Genomic DNA, 22352 nt, shown 5'->3' with positions numbered 1-22352 from the left:
TGAGTACTTGAACTTCAAGCCTTAAGATATCAAATTCACCCAAGGAAATAAGGCTACTTTTGAAGAATACGGATTGTTTTAGATAATATTTTAAAATTATATTTAACTGGCTGGCAGCCCAGCGTTTCCCGGTCGTACAATACGCTTAAACATGATATTTTCATTATTGCAGATTGCGTATGTATTATTATAGGATCAATCCTCTATTGATTATTATATATTACGAGAAATAATTTGCCCAGTTGACTAATTCGCAAAAATAGATATATAAATAAATAACTTAATGATATTTGGCCTTCATGATAAATGCCCTGATACATGTTTTGTTTTAAAATGAATGCCCGGGTTAATGTTTAGTTTTAAAACATGCAAAGAAATGATTTGCAGCGATTTGAAATTGTATTTTTTTCTTTTATCGTAAATTTAACTCATTAATAAGAACATTTTCATTAAATAATAAGGTAAAGTTAAACTTTACTCGAGCTTAAACAGGGGATCATTCGACTGTAGTCGAATGGACTGCCACTTAGCTATATCTCCAGATTATAAAAAGTTGTTTTTTTAAAGAAATTATTTACTTAAATTTTATTATCTCCCTTGACCAGTGTAACATAAAATATTTCTATGGAAAAATTGTTTTTATCTATAAGAAAGAAAAGCTATTTTTAAGATCGGATTTTTTCGATTTTCGATACTTATCGGATGAATTTTGTACAAAACATATCTTTAAACACTGTCAGACATCAGTTTTTTTTTTTTTGTGTGTGAAATTTGCAAAAGATAGGCTCAGCCGTTTCGGAACCTATGAGAAAGTGACTTTTATGTAATAGTAGAGATATAAATGTTTACGGTATTTTCGTTTATTAAATTGTTATATGAATTTACAACAGAGATTTTTTAAGGCTTTCTCAATGTTAAGAATTGGTATCGAAATAATAGCTTTATTATTTCACCACAACTCGGTCTCTGAAATTGGTACAGTAAAACAATATACGCAACGAAACTGTTCAAACGTAAATGTGTAACAGAGCGTGTATGGGCGCGCGTGAGATAATAAACAGCAGCCGAAGAATAGCTGGCTCGTACAAGTATTGGTAGCACATATGCAAATAAGAAAATGTGTGCGAGCTAGCATCAAGCATCACGAAAAAAAAGGAGAAAAATACGCTACGTGCTCAGGAGAGAAGCAAAGTGCGTGCTGGGCAAGGTGAATGTGTAAAGTGGAGGACGAGAAATCGTTTGCTAATGTCAGCATAGGTGGCGAGGAGAGAGACTTTTAAAAAACACATATGTGTGCGAAAAGACTTTGGAACTATAATGAAATGCGTTGTTTTGGAAGAACCATCGATACATGCCTTTTATTTGACCTTTTAAAAAATACCGAGTACGATTTTTATTTTCCTCCTCTTTTATTTGTTTGTCCCTTTGCGGCTGTAACAGGTAACATGTGGGTTTGAGGTTTGAACTGTAACTACACAATTAAAAAGTAACGGCCACGTTACAAATGTTTCACAAACGCATGCCACAGAAAATAGACCCAAAAGTCGCCAGAAACGCAGCAATTTTTTCCAGACGGAAACTGGAAGAATATACCAACTAAAAATGTGTCAAATGAGTTCTTATCTCGTCGCGGTTACAACCTGTCGAAGGCCAGAGGAATAGTTGGCCGAAACGTCGTGAAACAACAACTAGGTAAGATAAGGATAATAGCCGGCAATAAATAAATCAACATTTTAATTTTATTTATATATATTGTTATTATGAGTATTTTTTGATTTTTTGTTCAGATTATTAAGCATCAGTCATTTTTTCTGCAACATCCTCACCCATTTTAAGCAGAGACACAAAAGAAGTCATCTACCACTAGCAAAATGTTTCTCCTCAAATGACTATAAATCTCCTAATAGAGAAATCTTGACGCATCCAACATAGTTCCTTGTCAGTCTCTTCCAGATTATTACTTATTTTGAGGATATTGTTTTCTTGTACGTAAGGGTCCCCTTTTCTTATAAGTGAAAATGAGATTGGAATAGACCGAGATTCGAACTTTGTAAGCAAGGTTCAGAAATAGATTCAGAAAATGGAATGTTAGGATTTCGCATTGTTCATATAAAATAGTTTAGATATGTTTGTTCGTATGTTTAGACCGGGTGAGTCGATTACGTTTTGATCCATACATGACGTCATAACAGAAAGGGAATTTCTCAATATAGGAGCTAGTCAGTCGAAGATCAGGAGCAGTCAGGCAGACGAGTCCGGATCGAAGTCAGTCAGTCGGACAGAGCTGACACGAGGAGAGTCCCCCTTAAACATGTAAAAACGGCTTTGAATTCCTTGACGTCATCATCCTTCGACTGGTCGATATGATAATAAAGAATCATCTTTATGTTTTTGTAAAACTGTGTCGTGTTATCATTCAACAATTAAAGGTAATGTGTGAAACATCTTTATATGAACTTTGTCTCCCTCATCGTTATTGATGAACTTTTTTATAACCCATCTAAAGTAGTGTGTCCCTACATCATAAGTAATGATCCTCCCCCCTTTGTTATCAGAACTGATCAGCCCCTCCTTCATCAATAAGAAAAATGTATAGATGTATATTCCCCTCTCCAATATGAATGTCTCCTATGAAACAACACCACGAAAAGAGATTAAGAATGGCTTGTAGTGTAATATTTCCCATCCAAACCTAATGAATTTTACAAGCGAATTATTTATAACCTTATTGAGAGATGGAATCAAGTTATAATTAGGGCTGTGACAACAGCATATTTTTTCATTGTTTTGACTCTTGAGTATATATCCCTTAATATCTTAAATGTTTTTATATAGACTGATGTGGTTCTCGGTTGAGTGACTGTGTCTTAGTGTGTCGGATTTATACTTGAGAGTACAAAGAATGAAAGGCATATTCTGTTACAGCCCTAGTTATAAAGAATAAACTAGTTATTGTTATGAATACAGATTTTCAAAAACATCCAGTTTTATATTTTCAAGATGAATTTTTACATCGGCTATAACTTTTGTACCAATCTAATATGCACGAACCTTTCTCTAGACTTATTTATAAGAGGACTAGCGAGGGTACCCGGCGTTTCCCGGGTGTTTGGAGGTGTGTGTGTTAAAAAGAGGGGTAAAATAAAAAAGGTTTTGTCGAAAGGTCGGACTGAACCCCGAAGCCTTGACGCGAAGGTGGAAACGAAAGGGAAAACAGCCAGCCATCTAACCATCTGTGCCACGACGGTTGGTTGGTTGTTTTTATCTTACGGCATATCAACCCTTTCTGGGTTATTTAATGCCGAATCCAAAGATTTTGAAGAAACATTTTTCTAATAGAGTATATCTGTTGTTTTCACGTCGGTTTTTATTTAACCCATAGTTGGAACCCTAACAGGTACTACCACTCCGGGTCAGAGTGGACCTGGGAGCAATGGTAATTAAAGGGTGGCTCCACACTCCCCAAAGCCCACAAGCTGGGGCCTCACCACTGGATATAGTTTAAGGTCATATCCAGGACCCCCATTGATGGACTTTTACTCTCTGCAGGGGGGTAGTCGGCGTATTCTAATGCCCCACCGACAGGGCCCGTGCCACGAGGGAGAGGAATTAATGAGGATTTTATATGAAGGTGCATGAAGTAAAATGAACAGGTGCGAGGAAGTCTGGCCTATTTTTACCCTGCAAGCCACATCATTCGCGGATATACACAAGAAGAAACGAACACACACACATTTTCGCTTTTATATTTATAGATGCCCCCCCTGGTTCAGCTAATATATGACGGGAGTAAATATTCTGTAAATGCAAACAGCGGACTTTATTTTGTAAACGAAATAAACCGGTAATGAATTATGTTGAATTTGTTGTTAGTGTCCAATCTGTGTGTTTTATGCGCGTAAAATTGAAAGGGCCCAAGGAAAAGTGTCAAAAAAAAGAAAAAAATGAAGTAAGTCCTCGTGAATTCTCGTCAAGCATTGATCGGGCGAGCCGCAGACTACCGGAAAAAAAAACAAAACAAAACAAACAAACAAACAAACAAACAAACAAACAAAACGAACTGAAGAGAATAGAAATGGAAAAAACTCACAGAAAACTTACTGTGTAAAATGCAAATATGTTTATTTAATTTAATTTTTTGTTTTATTTTGTTTTCTATTATTGTTGATTTGTTTTCTGCAATAAATGGGGCAAAATGAAAGAAAAGAAGAAATAAAAGAAATGGCATAAGTAACCCATAAAATAGATGAAATAGAAAGTTGCGTTTCATCCGACGGTAAAATGTCATTCCATTTTTTTAAGCAACTAAGAACTCAAACCGGTGTTTCTTCGTAAATTCCCCTGTGGGCGTATCCGCAATGGTGTTAAGTGGTCGTAGGGGTGGGGGAGTATGAATCTAATAGAGAGAAAAGATTTTACCACTTTCATTGATTTTACCGATTTTGGCCGTGAACTCTCAGCAGAAAAAATATAGGGATCCAAGATTATCGAGGAAGTGGATAGGTAATAGGCCTATAACACATGGGAGATATTGTGCTGCAGTCCGTGCATATTACATTCGCATTAAATGTCTTTATTTTTAATCCTATTAAGGTCAAACTTAGAGGGGAAGAGAAGAGATGAGAACGGTTTCCGAAAATCAAAGCCTGATGACGACTTCTTGATTAGAGATACATGGTTAAGCAATGATTTATACATGTTCTGCCATAGAGAGGTTGAATCCTGTTATAACTTTCTGATCGGGGGAAAAGTATTGCAAAAATGTTATACACTATCCACTATACAATATCGACAGCCACATATTACACATACCTATTTAAGCTGATATAGTGATATGGGACAGGATGAAGAAAATGCAACGCTAGTTGAGTTGAGTATGCTTAACGATTGTGACTTAGGCAGAGATAAGGAGAAGAGCATTAATAATTATTAATGTATCGTATACGAAATGAAATCTCAGGGAGCCTTCAACCATTTCCGTAATGATATGAAAGACCTGGCTCATAGGAAATAATTTAAATAAGTACTTAGTGAATACGTGCGGTGAAAAAAGGTGAAATGGCCATCAAAGCAATTGCACTTAAAAAGAGGGTTGGATCATTAACTGATCTTGTAGTTGGGGTCTCTGTAAAAGGAAGGTGAATGTCTGGCATCTGAAAAATAGCTCAAAACAAACACAAATATATATATATATATATATATATATATATATATATATATATATATATAAGCAAATAAATTTATTTTTATATATTTTTAAAAAAATGCATGGGTTTCAGCTGTCCAAACGTGTTCGTTTATATATGTAATTATTTTTAATTTTCAACTAACACAACGCTTCAAGTGGAGAAAAAAAATTATTTCCTAATTTCAATTTTGCGCGGTTAGCGTGACAACCTGCTGATGACTGTTTTTATTTGTATTTAAATATCGAGCCGTTACCAAGAACATTGGGCTACTACCATCACTCTCTCACGCAGAATTCCACTATGCTGTAAAGAAAAAGAAAAAAAGAAAAAAACAGACGCTACATTGAAAAGGATATTTAGCATCGAAATATATCTGATATAAGCAAATAAATTTGTTTATATATTTAAAAAATGCATTGTTTTCAGCTTCCAAACGTATTCATTTATATACGTAATATATATATATATATATATATGTGTGTGTGTGTGTCTGTGTCCGTTTGTCTGTGTGTGTGTGTTTGTGTGTATGTGCACATATCCGTAAATAATGATGAGGGGGGAAGTCTGAATTTTTAAAACTTTGAACAGTTTTAATTTTCTTTCACTTATGATAAGCTCTACTCTCTATTGCGTATTGAGCTTTTTTTTAAAAATTCGGTTGGGATTAAATTTTCTATATATAAATGCTGTTATTTATATTAGTTTGAAGTTCACCATTGCGTATACCAGGTAAACATTGCATCCCTTTGTTTTCATTAATATATATGTATATATATGTATATATATACGTGTATATATACATATATATCTATGTATATCAGATTTTGCAAAATGTTAGAGAAAATAATTATTTCCACACTCAATCAGTGTCACAGCTCATACGAGCCATGATAACCAATAAACCGGTAGTTCAAGACTCGGGTTAGACCCATATTCCTATCAAAAATGCCTTAATCTACTCTACAAACACCTACACAAAATTAAAGCCGATCTACTTTTTTCCTCGGACACATTAATACAAATAATAAAACTTGTCACTGATACAACCTATTTCCAATTCAATAACTCCTATTACAGACAAACATTTGACTTCCTGTGGGTAACCCCTTTAGCGGAGTACTAGCTTGCTTATTTCTAGAATTCCTAGGGACCAAATCTTTCAAATTCAAATAACCTAAAACTCTACATACTTAAGATACATACACGATATCCTTATCTTTTACCCCATAAACGCACAAATAGAACAACTTAGAAATAAATTAAATGTAGTAGAACCATCCATAAAATTTATACACGAATCCGAACAAGACAACTCCCTAGTTTTTCTAGATATACTCCTCATCAGATCAGAAAGCGATCTGAGTTTCAAAGTACATAGAAAAACTACACACAAAAACGATTATATTCACTACTACTCGCACCACAATGATAAAATAAAGACCGGCATGATCATTGTTTTTTTCTTGCGTGCCTTTAGAATATGTAATCCCCAATACGTTACTGATGAAATTCAGCACATTATGAATTTTTTAAAAAAACATTACAGTATCCGTCATATTTCATTTTTTACGCAAAGGAAAAAGCTACGGAAATACACTATAATATAAACAAACAGAACAATAAGACAAATACCTCCCTACTAAACAGACGTCTATTCATTCCCACCCACACTAAAAATACAAAAATCTAGGACACTCTAAATAGACTTGGTTTTCATTTGATACAAACAACTTCCACAACAATAAAACAAACATTAAAAACTACCAAGCACTCCCCCACACCCTCACACCCAACGCCGATATATATTCCATCCCATATAACTATTGCCAACAAGAATACATAGGCGCGACACAGCGAAAATGAAACTAAAACTTTACGAACACAGAAGAGATATAAGGAATGGTAACGCCCTAAAAGCACTCTTTTGACATTGTGCAGAACACGATAATTCATTTAACTTAGATCATGCGAGAATTATAAAATTCGTGAAAAATAGGGCCAAAATAAGAATTTTAGAGTCAGCACTGACGTTAAACACTAGTACTCTTATGCAAGGAAAGGGTTTCTACCATTTAGCCCCTAGTATATGGAATCTAATAATCAAAAAACAAAATATAAAGACAGATCCTGCTTAAGTCATATTATTGTCCCAAACCGTTTTTCCTTAAATAATTTAAACAAAATGAATGAGATTAGAAAAATAAGCTTGTCATGGGTATTTAAATAAGGTATTTTCAAAAGTGTATATATATATATAGACATTAAATAACCCGACCTTCCCATACACACACATTTATAGTTTCCTTCCCGTTATGGGTAGGATTCTTACACTGTTTCCTTCTCACATATGTATGGTCTATGATCATTGTTTCTTCTGCATTTTTCCTTTAAATATCGTGAGGATGTCCCCTGCAATAGGGATGAAACGCTGATCACAATTTTATAAATTCATTCTGTTTTTCTTTTTTCAAAACAACATAAATACACACACACACACACACACACACACACACACATATATATATTTTAAGATGATAATAATATTCAATGGTTAATCTTTTTGGATAATATGTAAAAAATAACGTATATTTTCAAACCAAATTTACCTAGATTTTTATATATAGTGTTCTGGCAAGCATTTTTCGTTTTGATGCTTTAGTTGTCTCTCCTGTGGCCTGTCCAGGCAACTAATACACACACACACATATATCTATATATTGACAAGAACGTTCTTGCGGTTTTTATCTTTTAAATTCAAATGGACATTTTCCGGCTCAAACAAAAATTTATTGCAATAAGCACTATCAGAATTGGCACACTTTTTCAAACGCAAAACACGTGTATTCATGCAAGTAACGTAAAAATCGTGCGTTCTGTTAACTATTACTTCGGAAAAGGTGTTTTTGGTATCGCTTAATTCTTTAAGCATTTTCACTTAGAAAGTTGTTGAGATGCTTGAAAAAGTTGTAGTCGATAGGTGAAAGGTATAGAGAGTATGGCGGACGGGGCAGAATTTCGTCACCCGATTCGTCCAACTACTGCAGGGTCGGTTTAGCAATTGTTTATGAGGAGAATCGGGCCTTTTCTGTTGACTAATGCTGGGTGTTGTTTAAGTTTCTGATGCATTTCACCCATTTGTTGGCAAAACTTTCTGTCGTAATGTTTTCGCCTACATTCCAAAATCTATAATGGATGAAACATGTTTCAGACAACACAACTTTTAACATGGCTTTCTTTTAATTCAACTTTGACTTCTGTAAATGTTGTGGAGCTTCGTCGGCGTCTAACTACTGAGTTAAGCGTCGCCGGTTCTTGGAAAAAGTTCACATTTCATCGCAAGTCACAACACGCTTGAGAAACGGGTCCTTCTTGTTGTGTAAAAGAAGGGAACAGGAAACTACATAACGGCGTTTCTTTTCTTTGCTGTTCAATTCGTGAGGCACCCGTATATCAAGTTTTTGTTTTTCCAATCTCTCTTAACTGGTTGGGAATGGTCGTATACTTTACGTCGTATTCAAAATGAAAGTTCTTTAACAATGTGCGTGAATTGGCTTCGACTAAGGCTCCGATTGATCGTTGTCAACATCCGATGACAGACCATTACGCTCATCATCTTCAAGACTCTTGTAGCCGCCAAGAAATTTCTTAACCCACCATTGTGCTGTACGTTCAATAGTTGTTTCTGAACCAAACGCTTCGTCGACATCGCAAGCTGTTTCAGCGGCTTTTCATTTTTAGCCTAGATTGAATCAAAATAAAATAGAAGATATTGTTTCAAAACAGGTGTAATTTAAACAATTAGATGGAGCAAAAAACGCTCTTTAAGGTAATACATAGAGTAAAGGTATTATAACGAAAACGTATTTAAAAATATATCATTTAAAATGATAATTATGAATAAGAACTTTCTTATCAACCTAATATTAACAAAAGCTTAACATGAATGGCTTGTTTATGATATGAGGACACTTGGAAATTTTATAATAACTTTGAAGCCTTTTAACTAAATCAAATAATTTGTAGTTTGAATTAACGCTTAATAGCAAAAGTGTACAACATTGTTCCTGGTGTTCCTGAATAATTTTTATTTAATAAGGATCATCATAACATACCCCATCTACAGTAATCTATGTGTGATAACATTTATCAGGGTTTTTATATTTTGCCTGATTGTATGCGAATAGAAACGTGATTGATTGACGAAAAAGGAATAGACAGAGTTAACGTTACTGGAAATATTGTTGCTCATATAGTGAATGTTAAGTTAAATGATTTTTTGATGTTGCCTTACCTTGTTACTTTACTGTAATTGTTTCCAGTTAATCGAAATTTTGCTTTAAAAAATTCTTAGAATTTGTATTGTCGCTCTAGGATTTTCTTTAGTAGATCTCTCCAGAAAAAGAAAACAAGAAAAAGTTTGCTAGTGTTGTAATATCAATAAGCAAACATATGTTGAAAGAAATAGGAACATACCAATTGTCGGTGGCCTTTCATATATATATATATATACATATATATATATATATATATATATATATATATATATATATATATATATATAGTAATTTATAAAATATATATGGCGATTAAGCTATACTGAATATTCTTTCTGCGTTTCATCCACTACGTATTGAGCACTTTTGAAGTAAATACTTAAAGTTTACGCATAAATCTATACTTTCGTATATTAAATTTATGTGAGTAAATGAAGTAGTTATATATATTTACATATATATATATATATATATATATATATATATATATATATATATATATATATATATATACAGGGTGTCCGTAAAGTTACTGTACAGTCTTTGATTAAATAAACCTGTAAAAAAAATAAATATTAACTACTATTACAAATATATTACAATAAAACAATAAGAGGGTATATTAATTTTACGGACAACCTGTATATATATATATATATATATATATATATATATATATATATATATATATATATATATACATACATAATAAACTCCAGAATAAAAGACAAATCTATAGCGACTTATGATTTTAGTACACTAGATACTAACATTCCGCATGAAAAACATACAAAAAAATTAAATGATACTGTGGATAAAGCTTTTGAAGGTGGCAAAAGTAAATTTATAGATTTTTCAAACTCTAAACTTTCTGGTGTAAAAATAAAAATAACAAAACTAGTGTTCCTAAAGGTATTATAAAAATACTTATAAGTCATCTTATTAAAGAATGCTATTTTTAAATAGGTAATAGAATATTACTCCAAACGATACGTATCCCAATGGTCCGAATCCTGCATAATTTGACGCAAATCTGTATTTACATAGACTCGAGTATATATATATATATAAATATATATATATATATATATATATATATATATATATATATATATATATATATATATATATATACACATATATATATATGTAATCACAACTAAAAAAATGATATATCTAAAACAAAATTTTCATGGGTGTAGGAGATTTATAGATGACCTTATATGTATAAACGATAACGATGAATTCGAAAAAATTAAGCATCTTATATATCCAAAAGAGTTAGAATTGAATTGTGAACATAGAGGACAACAGGCTACATTTCGAGATTTAGATATAAAAATTGAAGATGGGAATTTTCTTTATAAAATATTTGATAAAAGAAACTCTTTCCCTTTCAAATAGTGCGTATGCCGCATAAAGATTGCACATACCCGGTGTTTATGTTTTATGGAACCATTATGTCAGAGTTTTTTTTTTTTTTAGAATAGCTCGCGTTACTTTAAATTAATAGATTTTATACAACCAGTTCCTAACTTAGTAATAAGGATTATAAAAAGGTGGGGATAAAACTACAATATTTAAACAGTTAAATAAAGCATTTGTTCGTTATCCTGATGCTTTTAAATCGTATAAAATTAATCAGAATATATTAATAAAGGAAATCCAAAACTATGCTTTAATGTATGAAATGTATTTAAATAAAAAATGTATATATTTATAAATATAAAATGTATATATTTATAAATATGTTTAATATATTTAATTGTCATTAAATTAGAATGAAAATATACAAAATACTAATCAACGCCGATATATATTCCATCCCATATAACTATTGCCAACAAGCAAAGCACTCTTTTGACATTGTGCAGAACACGATAATTCATTTAACTTAGATCATGCGAAAATTATAAAATTGGTGATAAATAGGGCCAAAGGAAGAATTTTAGAGTCAGCACTGACGTTAAACACTTGTACTCTTATGCAAGGAAAGGGTTTCTACCACTTAGCCCCTAGTATATGGAATCTAATAATCAAAAACCAAAATATAAAGACAGATCCTGCTTAAGTCATATTATTGTCCCAAACCGTTTTTCCTTAAATAATTTAAACAAAATGAATGAGATTAGAAAAATAAGCTTGTCATGGGTATTTAAATAAGGTATTTTCAAAAGTGTATATATATATATAGACATTAAATAACCCGACCTTCCCATACACACACATTTATAGTTTCCTTCCCGTTATGGGTAGGATTCTTACACTGTTTCCTTCTCACATATGTATGGTCTATGATCATTGTTTCTTCTGCATTTTTCCTTTAAATATCGTGAGGATGTCCCCTGCAATAGGGATGAAACGCTGATCACAATTTTATAAATTCATTCTGTTTTTCTTTTTTTTAAACAACATAAATATATATATACACACACACACAAACATATATATATATATATATATATATATATATATATATATATATACAAATCACTATAATTGAAACATTTTATGGGTGTAAAAAAGTGCAAAAACTAGGTTCTGAATTATGGATGATATCCTTAATGTGTGACGTTAATGGCAAATGTCACATAGCCCACTACACAATTAAAGTTATTAACTTTCCAACGAAGCTTTATTTGTTTAATTCTGATACATAGTCGCTGAGATTTTGAACTTATAAATTTCCAAAAATGTTGGTGTTTGTTTATATATATATATATATATATATATATATATATATATATATATATACATATACTCGTAGCCAAATTGAATATTGTAATGCTCATATCTTTGTTTCTATGTGACAAAACTAGATGAATATTTTAAGATGATAATAATATTCAAGGTTTAAATTTTTTTGGATAATATGTAAAAAATAACGTATATTTTTAAACCAAATTTACCTACATTTTTATATATAGTGTTCTGGAAAGCATCTTTAGTTTTGATGCTTTAGTTGTCTCTCCAGTGGCCTGTCCAGGCAACTAATACACACACACATATATCTATATATTGACAAGAACGTTCTTGCGGTTTTTATCTTTTAAATTCAAATGGACATTTTCCGGCTCAAACAAAAATTTATTGCAATAAGCACTATCAGAATTGGCACACTGTTTCAAACGCAAAACACGTGTATTTATGCAAGTAACGTAAAAATCGTGCGTTCTGTTAACTATTACTTCGGAAAAGGTGTTTTTGGTATCGCTTAATTCTTTAAGCATTTTCACTTAGAAAGTTGTTGAGATGCTTGAAAAAGTTGTAGTCGATAGGTGAAAGGTATAGAGAGTATGGCGGACGGGGCAGAATTTCGTCACCCGATTCGTCCAACTACTGCAGGGTCGGTTTAGCAATTGTTTATGAGGAGAATCGGGCCTTTTCCGTTGACTAATGCTGGGTGTTGTTTAAGTTTCTGATGCATTTCACCCATTTGTTGGCAAAACTTTCTGTCGTAATGTTTTCGCCTACATTCCAAAATCTATAATGGATGAAACATGTTTCAGACAACAAAACTTTTAACATGGCTTTCTTTTAATTCAACTTTGACTTCTGTAAATGTTGTGGAGCTTCGTCAGCGTCTAACTACTGAGTTAAGCGTCGCCGGTTCTCGGAAAAAGTTCACATTTCATCGCAAGTCACAACACGCTTGAGAAACGGGTCCTTCTTGTTGTGTAAAAGAAGGGAACAGGAAACTACATAACGGCGTTTCTTTTCTTTGCTGTTCAATTCGTGAGGCACCCGTATATCAAGTTTTTGTTTTTCCAATCTCTCTTAACTGGTTGGGAATGGTCGTATACTTTACGTCGTATTCAAAATGAAAGTTCTTTAACAATGTGCGTGAATTGGCTTCGACTAAGGCTCCGATTGATCGTTGTCAACATCCGATGACAGACCATTACGCTCATCATCTTCAAGACTCTTGTAGCCGCCAAGAAATTTCTTAACCCACCATTGTGCTGTACGTTCAATAGTTGTTTCTGAACCAAACGCTTCGTCGACATCGCGAGCTGTTTCAGCGGCTTTTCCTTTTTAGCCTAGATTGAATCAAAATAAAAAAGAAGATATTGTTTCAAAACAGGTGTAATTTAAACAATTAGATGGAGCAAAAAACGCTCTTTAAGGTAATACATAGAGTAAAGGTATTATAACGAAAACGTATTTAAAAATATATCATTTAAAATGATAATTATGAATAAGAACTTTCTTATCAACCTAATATTAACAAAAGCTTAACATGAATGGCTTGTTTATGATATGAGGACACTTGGAAATTTTATAATAACTTTGAAGCCTTTTAACTAAATCAAATAATTTGTAGTTTGAATTAACGCTTAATAGCAAAAGTGTACAACATTGTTCCTGGTGTTCCTGAATAATTTTATTTAATAAGGATCATCATAACATACCCCATCTACAGTAATCTATGTGTGATAAAATTTATCAGGTGTTTTATATTTTGCCTGATTGTATGCGAATAGAAACGTGATTGATTGACGAAAAAGGAATAGACAGAGTTAACGTTACTGGAAATATTGTTGCTCATATAGTGAATGTTAAGTTAAATGATTTTTTGCTGTTGCCTTACCTTGTTACTTTACTGTAATTGTTTCCAGTTAATCGAAATTTTGCTTTAAAAAATTCTTAGAATTTGTATTGTCGCTCTAGGATTTTCTTTAGTAGATCTCTCCAGAAAAAGAAAACAAGAAAAAGTTTGCTAGTGTTGTAATATCATTAAGCAAACAGATGTTGAAAGAAATAGGAACATACCAATTGTCGGTGGCCTTTCATATATATATATATATATATATATATATATATATATATATATATATATATATATATATTGTAATTTATAAAATATATATGGCGATTAAGCTACACTGAATATTCTTTCTGCGTTTCATCCACTACGTATTGAGCACTTTTGAAGTAAATACTTAAAGTTTACGCATAAATCTATACTTTCGTATATTAAATTTATGTGAGTAAATGAAGTAGTTATATATATATATATATATACATATATATATATATATATATATATATATATATATATATATATATATATATATATATACAGGGTGTCCGTAAAGTTACTGTACAGTCTTTGATTAAATAAACCTGTAAAAAAAAATAAATATTAACTATTATTACAAATATATTACAATAAAACAATAAGACGGTATATTAACTTTACGGACAACCTGTATATATATATATCTATATATATATATATATATATATATATATATATATACACACATACATAATAAACTCCAGAATAAAAGCAAAATCTATAGCGACTTATGATTTTAGTACACTAGATACTAACATTCCGCATGAAAAACATACAAAAAAATTAAATGATACTGTGGATAAAGCTTTTGAAGGTGGCAAAAGTAAATTTATAGATTTTTCAAACTCTAAACTTTCTGGTGTAAAAATAAAAATAACAAAACTAGTGTTCCTAAAGGTATTATAAAAATACTTATAAGTCATCTTATTAAAGAATGCTATTTTAAATAGGTAATAGAATATTACTCCAAACGATACGTATCCCAATGGTCCGAACCCTGCATAATTTGACGCAAATCTGTATTTACATAGACTCGAGTATATATATATAAATATATATATATATATAAATATATATATATATATATATATATATATATACATATATATATATATGTAATCACAACTAAAAAAATGATATATCTAAAACATAATTTTCATGGGTGTAGGAGATTTATAGATGACCTTATATGTATAAACGATAACGATGAATTCGAAAAAATTAAGCATCTTATATATCCAAAAGAGTTAGAATTGAATTGTGAACATAGAGGACAACAGGCTACATTTCGAGATTTAGATATAAAAATTGAAGATGGGAATTTTCTTTATAAAATATTTGATAAAAGAAACTCTTTCCCTTTCAAATAGTGCGTATGCCGCATAAAGATTGCACATACCCGGTGTTTATGTTTTATGGAACCATTATGTCAGAGTTTTTTTTTTTTTTTAGAATAGCTCGCGTTACTTTAAATTAATAGATTTTAAACAACCAGTTCCTAACTTAGTAATAAGGATTATAAAAAGATGGGGATAAAACTAAAATATTTAAACAGTTAAATAAAGCATTTGTTCGTTATCCTGATGCTTTTAAATCGTATAAAATTAATCAGAATATATTAATAAAGGAAATACAAAACTATACTTGTAATGTATAAAATGTATTTTAAAAAAATGTATATATTTATAAATATTTTTAACCTTTATATATATTTAATTGTCAATAAATTAGAATGAAAATATACAAAATACTAATCATAGTTGGGGTGATAATTAGTCAAATGGATTATTTTTACTTCGTGACATGACTGCTCGGTTTTACTTTACCTTTTCTTGTTAAGTACACGAATATCATTCGGTAGAAGTGATTCCATTTGGTTTAAATTCTGTAGACGCACCAACTTTTGCTTTATGATTTTTTTTATTCAATTTTCACCGCAAACAACGCACAGTGCAACTTTGAAGTAGGGGGCTATTATCGGGGACATAAATTGCAGGGGTATTATGAAGGGAGATGAGTAACAAGACGTTTGTTCACATTACATTTGAACTTCCGCATGTCAGTACCGTTGGAAAAGAAGAATCCCGGAAGGGAGTTCCAATGTCCACCAGTTCTCGGGAAGAAACTATTAGAGTACAAGGCTTTCTTACATCTAGGGATCTCTACTGGGAAGAGGTGGGATTTACCTGCTTGTCAGGTTTGTCGGGAGTATTCACGTTCAGGGGGTACAAGTGCTTGTAGTTCGTCAAATCATTCACCATTAAAGTACTTGTAGAACAGGCAGAGGAATGCAACATTTCGTCGATGGGATAAAGGCTGGAGCCTAATCGTCTGTTCAGGACCTATCAGTTTGGCGACTCTCTTTTGAACCTTGTCAAGGAGTGAGAGACAAGTAGCAGATGCACCATCCCAAATATGACAACAGTACTCCATACATGGGCGAATGGTGGCCTTATAGAGGTACAGGATGCTTTCAGGCGTATGTAGTTTTTTAGCATGGTAGAGAGAGCCTACATTTTTACATTCAGCTCGAGCGACACGTGTTTCTAATATCTTTGAAAATAGAATATTTTTCCGAGAGTCTGATCCTGCTAACGATACCAATCTTGCCATTGTTTGATGCGTATGTCAAATGTTTTTAGCAGAGATACAACCACACACACATACATCAATATAATAGATGACGGTCAATAATACCAATCAAGCGTAGATTAAGCTTGTTTTATTATCTTTTAACTGTGATTAGTCAAACACATATTTTCTTGTTACTGACTTGAATATATTTAACGAGTTGTGATGTTTTAGTGTACTTCTCATCGATTTCCGTTTTTTTTTCTCCTTTTTCTAGCGCGTTAACAAGAAAGTAATCATGCGAACACCATATATCGTCTTTCTATGAGTAGGCTTAATTAGTATTTAGTACCGTTGCTGAAGGTAATAATAAAAAGTTACACATTTACCTCTTTATAATTGCAAGAGAGAGCGAACTCTTCAAAATAATTAAAACCGTGTTTCAAAATTATTTTCAAAAGAGTGTTTTTCATTCGCACTATTTGACTAGTATTCTCATCTTATTATTTCAACTTCCTATTAACCCGTACTTTCGGTTTCAGTTCGAAATCACACATAGGTTTCTAGAAAACTAAATCTATTTCTAAATTATATTTTTGTTTTACGGCATATCAACCTTTGATTTTGCATATTCTTTGAAATCAAATTTTAATTAATTAATTATTGATTTTTATGGTTTCTTGTTCGATGATTAGTTTTAGTTCTATTTATGCATATTTTCTGCATTATTGCCTAGCATTTAAGATAAAACTGTTCTAACAAACTCACATGTATTTATATATATATATATATATATGTGAGATAACCCTATTAGAGAGCAGTGTGGTAATACGGTTAAATCCGATGGAGTATAAGTAATATGTACCGCGTACGAATACCCATAATCGACACCATCCGATAGTTGTCTCTTATTAAACTTTTGGTTAATAGATCTTTCTCATACATAATCCGCGTTTCGTATTTTCCTTCCGTAGTCCAAAACTTGGGTCCACCTTCATTGGCGACAGAAACCCCAATACCAGTTTTACAGCAATAGCGACAGAAAAAATCTACAATTTTATTGAGAATTTCATCCTCGTCAGATCAGTAATGACTCAGGACCCGTTTATTCACACAGCAGTGTTGAACGAGAAATTAAGTTGGCATTACTACATCAAAGATTATATACAACATAATATGCCGGTTACCAAAATTAGTGATCAATAAGCGATTTGATAATTACGACATATTTAAAATCTGTTAAAACAATATAACGGTCAAGCAAAGTATATAACGATTGCTTACTCGCAAAAAACAGTTTGTTCACAAATCACTCCTCAACTCAAGAGCGAATTTGAATTTCAAAGCTTTTAGCATAGAGTAATCTTAGCCTCGAATTTACTGAGGCGAGTTCTTTGCTAAAAAAAGGCAAGTTCTCATACTAAAAAAAAGGAAAACAGTAAAAATAAATGTCATCCATTACAAAAATAAAAATACCAAGGATATTTTTTGCTTCATTCCGAAGAATATATCTTTCTCCTCTTCACACTGCTAAAAAAAAAGTTGTCTCCAATTATAAAATTCACCCAGCGAAGGACAGAAAAAATTGTTACTTGCAACACTTTAGCAAAAAAGAAATATTGGGTGCGCAGCAAAAATATACTTTTCTTTCTTATTCGTAACCTAAAATGTTTTCGTCTAACAAAAAATTAAAATAAGTGTGCAGAAAATTTAAATTACTGAATTAAAGTTTACGGAACAGTGGTAACTCGAAAGAGCTATACTAGAAAGTACTTCAGTTTAATAATTTTTTTGTTAATTATCTGTTTATTGTTCGCAAAAACAAATAAAATATGTGCAGATTTTCTTTAAACATTCTCATTTGTACACGTGCCCTCAATACAACAGTAATTGCTGTTATTTTTTTTTCGTCGTTTTTGCCTTGTTTATCTTTTTTATTCTGCATATTATAAAATAGCTGTCATATGTTTTCCTGTCTAAATATGAAAGATTTACAAAAATAATCGTCCAAATACTAAAGGTCCACATGAATTAGCAACAATAATTGGGAAAAAAGGCAGCAACTGCACGAACAAAAATCAGAGGAAAGACAGCAACAAATGTTTATGGAGATACATTAACAACAAATAGAGTTTCAACAGCTTAAACTTCAGAAAGCTGAACAACAGCAAAAACAACTTGAAGAATTGCTTGTAAATTCATAAACCAGCTCTAAAATCTCTGAAAGAGAGACGGCTTTTCCCAAAGTACAATCTACAACTCGATTGATACATTAGAATACATATAAGAGAAAACATTCGAGGTTTATCTATTTTTCTTTGAATGTTACTTGCACATTTGTAAACAAGTTATTTAAAAAAAAAAAGCGTTTTTCGAAGAATAATTACACACTTATCCACTGAGTTCAGGAACATATACGGAACTTTTTTAAGCTCCGATGGAAACGTGATTCGTATTATATTAATTATGATATCTTATGGCCTCATTGTTTTAAACGAATATAATATAGATGAGTCTCATATTTAATTTAACGGAAAGCAGCAGGTACTGTATAGTAAATGCAATTTCTAGAATAAAATTTCCTGTGTGAGTAGTCTATTCCATTAAAATTAAAAGTGTAAAAGAGTAGTTATTTTTTATCGAGTAAACAAAATGAAGGTTAAAGATATAATTTCGTTAACACAAATAAAATGTTTAAGATTATTCGCGATAAGTAAAAACTATATAATATTTGCGCTAGTGAATACTGGGAGAGTGAAAGTGCATTATAATAACTGAGGAAGGTGTTTATCTACAGCTGTATTATATGGTAACGAGTGACTCGGCTCAGATATACTACAGCAATTTACGAACTGTAATTAAACAGAATGATAATTACCGGAAAACATTCATCAGTAACAGGCAGGTAGCGTGACAAGTTTGGATTAATGCATATATCTATTTTTAAATAAATACGAATGTAAATATACTAAATACTAATCATAGTGGGGGTGATAAGTAGTTAAATGGATTAATCCTAATCTTATAAATACAAGACTGATAAATTAAAAAATATATCCATTTTAAATGTGGAAATTGATGAATCGCACAGGTGAGAAATTAATTTTTATAGTATGAAAAGGTTAGTAATTGCAATTATGAATAGGAAATTGGATTAAATATTTGTAACATGTCTTCTTCCTAAGATTAAGGGTGGTGGTGTTTAATTAATACTGCTCGTGAGCAATGACGTAATATACTGTTTTGTTTTTAAATCCCCGAAGCAGTGTTTCATGGTAAACAACTGATGATCCCTTGAAAAATAAATTATTGGTATTATAGTAAATTCGAGGGCGAGTTGATGCAGTGATTACAGGTGATTAAATAACTTACTGACTAGATGGTTATCTAACGAATGATAAAAATATTTTTGTATAGTTTTAAAGGTTAAACACTTCAAAGACTATATATATATATATGTATATATATATATATTTATATATGTATATACTTGCAAATGTTTAAAAAATTAAAGCAGTTATAAATTGTTGAATAAATGTGTTCTGGATGATTATTCCACCAACATTTTAAACCCGACGAAAAGATTCAGATACACATAAAGATCCCTCGAGATAAGTACAATAATCCAATCATCACCTCAAAAATACAGAATTAGACAATTTTAATTCATATATCTATATTATTATAAAACTCTGACGACCGTGCGCCCTTGCTTGCACCTTGTCCTCGAGGATCGGGCGATTCACTCCTTTAGAAAAGGGATTACTAGTGAATTTATATATATATGTTTGGGCGTGGCTCAGAGGGTAAGGATGGAGAGTTGTATGTTTCTTTATATATATATATATATATGTATATAAATATATATATACATATATTAGTAGTGATATATATATATATATATATATATATATATATATATATATATATATGGTGCTCGGAAAATTCGTCCCGGGAAAACTCGTCTCCGGAAACCCCATACCTTGAAAACTCGTACCCGGAAAACTCGTACCCGGAAAAATCGTACCCAAAAAAACTCCCTCATTTTAACTAGATAGGAAAACTGGTTCCCTATTGAATAAATATCGATTGAAAACACATTTTATTACCGTTGTTGAAGGAGATATTGTGTTTAAAAGAGACTATGCAACCCCATAATATTTTTAAAAATCATTTTTCACGCTTGCTTAAACAAATAAACTTGATCACGGAGTCAGGATACGAAAAACTAACCAAATATTTATTTAAAAAATACTCTAGTTTTAACACTTTTTTGTGTCATTACAAAACAAAAATAAAGGAAGAAAACACGTATTTTCAAAGAAAGCAATTATTTTATTTAGAAAAAATAATTCAGTTTAAATAATTCTTGTGTTATTATAAAACAACGAAAAAGAAAACACGGAATAAGGATATTTTTCCGAAAGCAATTCTTAACATGGGGAGCAGAGGGTATCGTTTAAAAGTCATTTCGGGGGCACTTGTGCAGTACTTAAAAATATACAAATTTATTTTCTTTTGGGGTGGGGGAGGCTCGTTTTAAAACTATATCTACCTCAGTATTTTCTTTAATTTTCGGACATTTTTTTGTTAAAAATTATTTACTAAGTAATGTCGAGTCTGACATTACTTGTTAATTCTTTTTAACTAAATAAACTGTTTAAAATAAGTTTATACACCAAAAACTTACAAAGCTAGGTAGAAAAAGAAAACTTAGAAAAATCAATTTAATTTTTTTTAAAGAATAAACATGTAAATTTTTTTTTAAATATTATGGGATGTGCATTATTACCTAAATTTATTTTCTTTTGGAGGGGGGGCTCGTTTTAAAACTATATCTACCTTAACATTTTCTTTAATTTTCTATTTTTGAGCAATTATCATTTTAAAACGAGATCTTCTTATGTCGGATATGTTTTGTTTATAAGGAACACTCAACATTACTTTTTTAAAAATTTTTTTAACTAAATAAACTCTTTAAAATAAGTTGAAAGACCAAAAACTTTCCAAGCTAGGTAGAAAACGAAAACTTAGAAAAATTAATTAATTTTTTGTTAAAGCAACAGTAAACAAGTAAAAATATTATTTTAAAATATTATGGGGTGTGTATTCTCTTTTAAAGACAATATCTTCTTGAAGAACGGTCATAAAATGTGTTTTCAATCAGTATTTATACAATAAGGGACCAGTTTTCCTACCTAGCAAAAGGGGATGAGTTTTCCGGGGTCGAGTTTTCCGGGTACGAGTTTTCCGGGTACGAGTTTTCCGGGTACGAGTTTTCCGGAGACGAGTTTTCCGGGTACGAGTTTTCCGGAGACATGTTTTCCGGGGACGAGTTTTCCTATATATATATATATATATATATATATATATATATATATATATATATATATATATATATACTCGGGGTTTTTTATTCAAAAGTAATAATGGACTAATGAATTCAACGAGGTTGTTAGATAGTGCTTAATAAAAAGAGCTGATTATACTTTTTTATTGTTATATAAACATGCTCACATCCCGCTGCTACAAACAGCCACTTGTTTCAATCAAACACCAGATATCATCAGGCAGCGACTTGACTATTTAAATGTTCAATGAATAAATAAAATGGTTTATTCATTGAACATTTGAATAGTCAAGTTGCTGCTTGATGATATCTGTTGTTTGATTGAAACAAGTGGCTGTTTGTAGCAGCGGGATGTGAGCATGTTTATATAACAATAAACAAATATA

This window comes from Euprymna scolopes, chromosome 4 (assembly GCF_053919585.1).
Source record: "Euprymna scolopes isolate OS-2025 chromosome 4, ASM5391958v1, whole genome shotgun sequence".
NCBI classification, from domain to species: Eukaryota; Metazoa; Mollusca; class Cephalopoda; order Sepiida; family Sepiolidae; genus Euprymna; species Euprymna scolopes.
The sequence above is the reverse complement of the archived record's forward strand: the minus strand, read 5'-3'. Positions refer to the sequence as shown.